The sequence below is a fragment of the Miniopterus natalensis genome, chromosome 13, assembly GCF_054644295.1.
Source record: "Miniopterus natalensis isolate mMinNat1 chromosome 13, mMinNat1.hap1, whole genome shotgun sequence".
NCBI classification, from domain to species: Eukaryota; Metazoa; Chordata; class Mammalia; order Chiroptera; family Miniopteridae; genus Miniopterus; species Miniopterus natalensis.
In genome coordinates, this window is record NC_142093.1 from 62,957,385 (window position 1) to 62,963,445 (window position 6,061).

A 6,061-nucleotide genomic window follows, 5' to 3' on the forward strand; every position below is an offset into this window, starting at 1 on the left:
ATGGGCCGACTGAAGGTGAGGTCCTGTCTCTATCCAGTTAAAATTCTTCAATGGCTTTCATTGCCATTGGAACGACTGAAATCTCCTGAGTTGACCTTTGCTACTTACTCCCACCACCTCACTCAGGTGGCCTGTCCCCTGGTGCTCTATGAGCTCTGACCAAGAGTGTGCCCCTGCTCCCTCTCCCCTCAGGGCCTTTGCACGTTCTGTTCCCTGTACAGGGGAACGTTTTTCCTCTCTGCCCTTCACCTTGTTAACTCAAGTCAGTTACCTCTGAGGAAGGCCTCAGTTCAGAGGTAACTGACTCAAGGAAGTCTCACCTGGCACCTGACTTTCTGGACTGGTCAGAATCCCCATTTAAGCCCTTCGAGCTCCCAATACCTTTCCTTCTTAGCACTTAATCATTTTACTTTCTGCCACTGGGCTGACAGCTCCACAGGTAAGGGCAGCCAGGAAGCGAGGACACCGGTCAGAGTTACCCCTTTATCCCCAGGTCCCAGCAGAGTGCCCAGGGCACGGTGAGCGCCCACTAAGCACGTGTTGGATAAATGAATGTGATTTGACCAGAATCGACAGCTCTCCTGCCCTGGGATCTGGGCCGCAGGCCTTTCTCGGGCTGCCCCGCCTGCAGGATGGAGACGAAGGTTTCCATGGGAAATGTTTCCTCAAATGGTCCTGGTTCGTATTTGGGGATCTCACATCTCCCTTGTCCCTTTCTACTCGAACGGTGGGCCGATCCAGTCACCGGACAGGATTTCTAAATATCCTCGCACATGGCGATCAGCTGAGTGGGCAGACGTGCCCACAGCAGCACGGCGCTCCCCGGAACTGAGGCGGCCTCCGCAGGAGCTGCAGCGTCTTTCCTTCCCTTCCACCTGAAGTGGTCCGTGGACCAGGAATGTGCGTAAGGGGCCTGCAACAGGGACCGCGCCCCGAGGCCTCGGCCCGCGCAGGACGGAGTCTCTGACTTAGCAAAAGCACGAAGCAGGGGAGTTAGGTCGGGAGACGGCACCCGGGGAATAGGGAGGGCTCTGCAGAGGAGGCTAGGGTCGTGGGGGCGAGGCTGTCCTGCATCGCGCCCGAAATCCTGCCCTGGAAGCTCGGGAGGGCCCCCGTTTCACCGAGCCTCTGGGCTCGCAGAGCCTGGAGCGTAATGAAGTTGTTGAACGTGGACCCCCGCCCCCAGGGGCACCCTCTGCGGGAGGGAGCAGGCGGAGAGCTCCGGGGGTGGCGGCTCACCCACTCTCCAGGCGCAGCGCGGGGGCGCGGGGAGGGCGCGGGCTGGGCGCGCGGGGCCGGCACCACAGGGGGCGCCCGCGCTCTCCGAAGGGACCACTGGGGGGGGGCAGCCCGCGCTCTCCGCGGGGACCGCTGGGGGGGGGCAGCCCGTGCTCTCCAAAGGGGCCCCTCCTTCCCCCCGGCCCCCCCCAGGCAGCCCGCACCCCTGCAGGCACCGCGCCTCAGGGGAGGCAGCCCGTGCCTCGCAGGCACCGCTCGGGGGGGGGGGGGGGGGGCCGCGGGCAACCCGCGCCCCAGCAGAAACCACTCCTCCGGGGGTCAGCCCGCGCCCCCGCAGGGGCCGCCCCTCCCCCCGCCGGACCGCCCCCCCCAGGCAGCCCGCGCTCCCCCACTCCCCCGGACCGCCCCCCCCAGGCAGCCCGCGCTCCCCCCCTCCCCCCGCCGGACCGCCCCCCCCAGGCAGCCCGCGCTCCCCCACTCTCCCGGACCGCTCCCCCCCCGCCGGACCGCCCCCCCCAGGCAGCCCGCGCTCCCCCCCTCCCCCCGCCGGACCGCCCCCCCAGGCAGCCCGCGCTCCCCCCTCCCCCGGACCGCTCCCCCCCCCCGCAGGGACCGCCCCCCGGGGAGGAAGCCCCCGCAGCACCCGGGCGGTCGGCTCCGTCCTGCGGAACAGGGACCAGTCTCAAGCGCCTTGTAATAAACAGATAATAGAACTGATATTTCACACTTTTCTTTACTCGATTTTCTAATACTCACACTAACTCCTTCCTTCTTTGGCATCTACGCTGCACCAGCACCAACCCCTCGGTAATGATGTTTCAATCGAGCACCCTTTGCAAGCAGCCCCTGGAGCGCGCGGAGCTGAGGCGGCTGGAGCGCTCCGGTAACCAAAAGGTGGCGGCCGCGGTCCCAGGCCCTGCGCCCCGGGGGGCCGGTGGTGTCTCCCCCCGCCCCTCTCTATCCATAAGCGTACCCTCCCGTGAGAATATAAACGTCAGCACTCACATTATTGTTCACTTACTGATTTTGCTATTGCAGTGGGAAGTTCTTAAAGTCTCCATTAGCCTCACTTTTTTAAAAAAAGAGCAGCCCAGTCAGTGGTATGAATGTGTCATTGATGTGCATGGAATCACATTCTCTTCTTTCAGCCGGACATACTTGTTCCATTTCAGCAGAGAAATGTTTTGCTGATAAACTACTTTCTGCAGATTCAAGGTTATACATAAGAGCTGTACTTTGTTGTTGTTGTTAATCTTCACCTGAGGACATCTTTTCCATTGCTCTTCAGAGAGTAGAAGGGAGGGAGGGCCGGGGAGAGAAAGAGAGAGGGAAAGAGACAGCGATGTGAGAGAGGTACAGATACCTGAACTGGTTGCCTCGGGCACTCCCCCAACCGGGGACAGAGATCCAACCAGCAACCCGGGAATGTCCCCTTGGCTGGGAATCAAACCCGAGACCCTTGAGCGCTTGGGCTGAGGCTCTGACCACAGAACCACAGGGGCCAGGGAAGTTCTTTTAATATTGAAATCTCCTAGTGTGTTTAAATGAAGTTCTGCCTTCAGATATTTAACCACTAAGCTTTTCAGAGCCTCAGTTTTCAAACTCTGTAAAATAAGAGTTGGAATAAGGAATTTTGTTTCTTTATAAAAAGTTTTACAAATCTAGGATTTGAATCCAACCTGTCTGTGTAAAAGGGACACACACCCGCATCTTGATTCCCTGTCCTCAGGCACTGTGATGTCACATGTGGGAGGAGATACTTCCTGTCCTTCAAACTCTCCCAAGTTATATCTGAACTTTGATGTGCAATGAAGTCACAAAGCAAAAAAGACAGCCAACCCATAGGACCCTCTAACTACTATCCATTATTACATGTAAAGCACGCTCATTCATCAATTTAACAAGTATTTAGTCTGTACAGTTGGTAGGCACTCTCATCGAAAAGCCTCTTAGTACCTTTGGGAACCCAGTAAATACGAACACTGATTCAGAGAAAGTCTCTGTCTGCATTTTCTATTTTTCAAATGCCTAAAGCTGGAAATCATCGGTGAACCAAAGTGATAGATTTTGGGGTGGTACATTCTGCTACCCTTCAGGATCATGGTTTCTAGAAACAGGAATTGGAAATGAGAACATTTGCAAATGTATATTTTGTTTAGTATTCTAGAATTTAATCAATTTGCTACCATACTAGAAATAGACAGAAATCTGACCAAAGCCAAACTTGGAAATAAAGGAAGCAGAGTTTAAAATGCCAGTCTTCACCCAAGCATCTTCATCCATGTGCTGCTGCTCTTTGGTCTTGAGTAATTCCTTAAAGTTTTTTGAGTTTCCATTTGTCTGTCCAAAGGTCACTCTATAACGCATGCTTGTGCAGATCTAAAACTTTCCCAAGTGTAGATACTTTTGAACCTCCATGCATTCTACTATCCCTGACCGTCTACAGTTCTGATGATCAGCCTTAAAAGTTGCAAACATTTTGAAGAGGCATTAGTTTAAAACTCAGTGTGTGCTATGTTTTCATTTATCCATTCATTAACTTATTTTTACAACCAAACATCAAGTATTTATTTAACTTTTTGAGAATCTACTCTGTGCTAAGCATTCATTCCTGCAGGAGGTACACAGATGGACCATACAAATTTTGAGAACTATGTAGCATGAGAGACGAGCTAGAATAATATCAATAACTAAGATTTACTGGGTGCACGCAATGAGACAGGCCCATTTTCAAACAGTGTATCTGTCATCTCATTAAATACTCATAATACCTTAAAATTATAGACATTATTAGTACAACTTATTTCAAAAATGAAGAAACTAAAGAAAGAAAATTATAAAACTTGCCCTATATGTCACACAACTAGTCAACATTTGAATACAGGTAACTTGAGCCCAGAGGCAACACCATAAACACTATGCTATAGAACAACAATGGTGAGGACGAGAGTGATGGTGATGGTGGTGGTGGTGGTGGTGATGGTGATGGTGGTGGTGATGGTGGTGGTGGTGGTGGTGATGGTGGTGGTGGTGATGGTGATAGTGGTGGTGGTGGTGGTGGTGATGGTGGTGGTGATGGTGGTGATGGTGATAGTGGTGATGGTGATGGTGTTATCATGATGGATGATGGTGATGATGATTGTGATGATGATGATGGTGGTGATGGTAATGGTGGTGACGGTGATGATGGTTGTGATGGTAATGACGATGGTGTTGTCATGGTGGATGATGGTGATGATGATTGTGATGACGATGATGATGTTTGTGATGATGGTGATGATGGTGGTGATGGTGGTGATGGTAGTGGTGGTGATGATGGTGATGGTAATGACGATGGTGTTATCATGATGGATGATGGTGATGATTATGATGGATGTTAGTGATAATAATAATAACGATGGATGGTGATGATGATGATGGTAATGGTGATGATGATGATGGTAATGGTGATGTCAACATGAATTTAGAGCTTTCAATGTTTTTTTACTCACTAGTAACCTCAAATCCCATATGATGAGTAGTATTTCCCCCAGTTTAGATATATGCATATATGCATAGCCCATGGACATAGACAGTAGTGTGGTGAAGGCCTGGGGTGGGGTGGGAGCTTGGTGGAGGGGCAAAGGGGAGAAATGGTAGACATCTGTAATATTGTCAATAATAAGAAATAATAAATTTAAAAAAAATGTGAGACTGAGAAAAGTTAATAAAGTTAATCAAAAGCTATTCAGTCTCTAAGTGACTGAGCTGAAGCTAGAAGTCTCTCTCCACTCCTGCTGGAGCACCCAGTTCAGGTGATCAAAGAGACTGCACCACCGGACCCCACAGGACACCTTCTACATAAGGCCACCCCATGAAGACTGGGAATCATAGCAGCTTTATCTAATACATAGAAACAAACACAAAGAGGCAGCCGAAATGGGGAGACAAAGAAACAGGCACCAAAAGAAAGAAGAGGAGAACTTTCCAGAAGAAGAGCTAAATGAAATGGAAGCAAACAATCTACCAGATACAACCAGTCCCGAAAATGGCACAGAAATGGCATCAAGAAACTCCCATCATAAAGATACAATCCTCTTAAGGGAGTGGACCCCAAGTTGCAGAGGAACATGCGCTTTGCCAAGAAGCACAAGAAGGGCCTGAAGAAGATGCAGGCCAACAAAGCCAAGGCCATGAGCGCACGTGCCAAGGTCAAGCCCAAGATCTCAAAGGCGGGCAGCCACAAGCTCATTCGACTTGTCTACATGGCTCACCCCAAGCTTAGGACACGTGCTCGTGTCTGCATCACCAAGGGTCTGAGGCTCTGCTGGCCAAAATCCAAGGCCAAGGCTCAAACTAAGCCCCAGGCTCTGGCTGCAGCTGCGGCTCAGGCTCCCAAAGGTGCCCAGGCCCCCATGAATGCTCCAGAGTAGAGGCCTCTGTCTGCCGACATGGGGCTGGAAGGACTGGTGTGTCCTCTGGGCCGCTGTCTGCATGGGACTGGTGCCCTCCTGTGCTGTTCGTACAAATAAGACTGGGGCAAGATCTGCCAAAAAAAAAAAAAAAAAAGATACTTATGAATAAAACATAATCATAGATGCTCAGGCATAAAGAGATTCCATACTACTGGATTGGCATTATGAAACATTATATTTTAATCAAGGTCAATGAGATTTAGGAGAAAAGGGTTAGCTCAGGACTCAAGAGAAACTCAAATAATTTTTCCGATCCCAAAGAATGTAGGAGCAGCCTGATCCATTCTCCTGGCCAGAAAGAATTGTGAAAAGTTCTTGTTGATTTTCCATGAAAATACAGTCTCACTGAGAAGTTGAAATCAAATCTA

The 6,061-nt window shown here is 50.9% G+C and overlaps 1 pseudogene; it reads left to right on the forward strand.

Annotated features, from left to right (window-relative positions):
- LOC107532695 (large ribosomal subunit protein eL29 pseudogene) lies at positions 1 to 5,651 on the forward strand (annotated as a pseudogene).
- Positions 5,652 to 6,061: the final 410 nt, after the last annotated feature.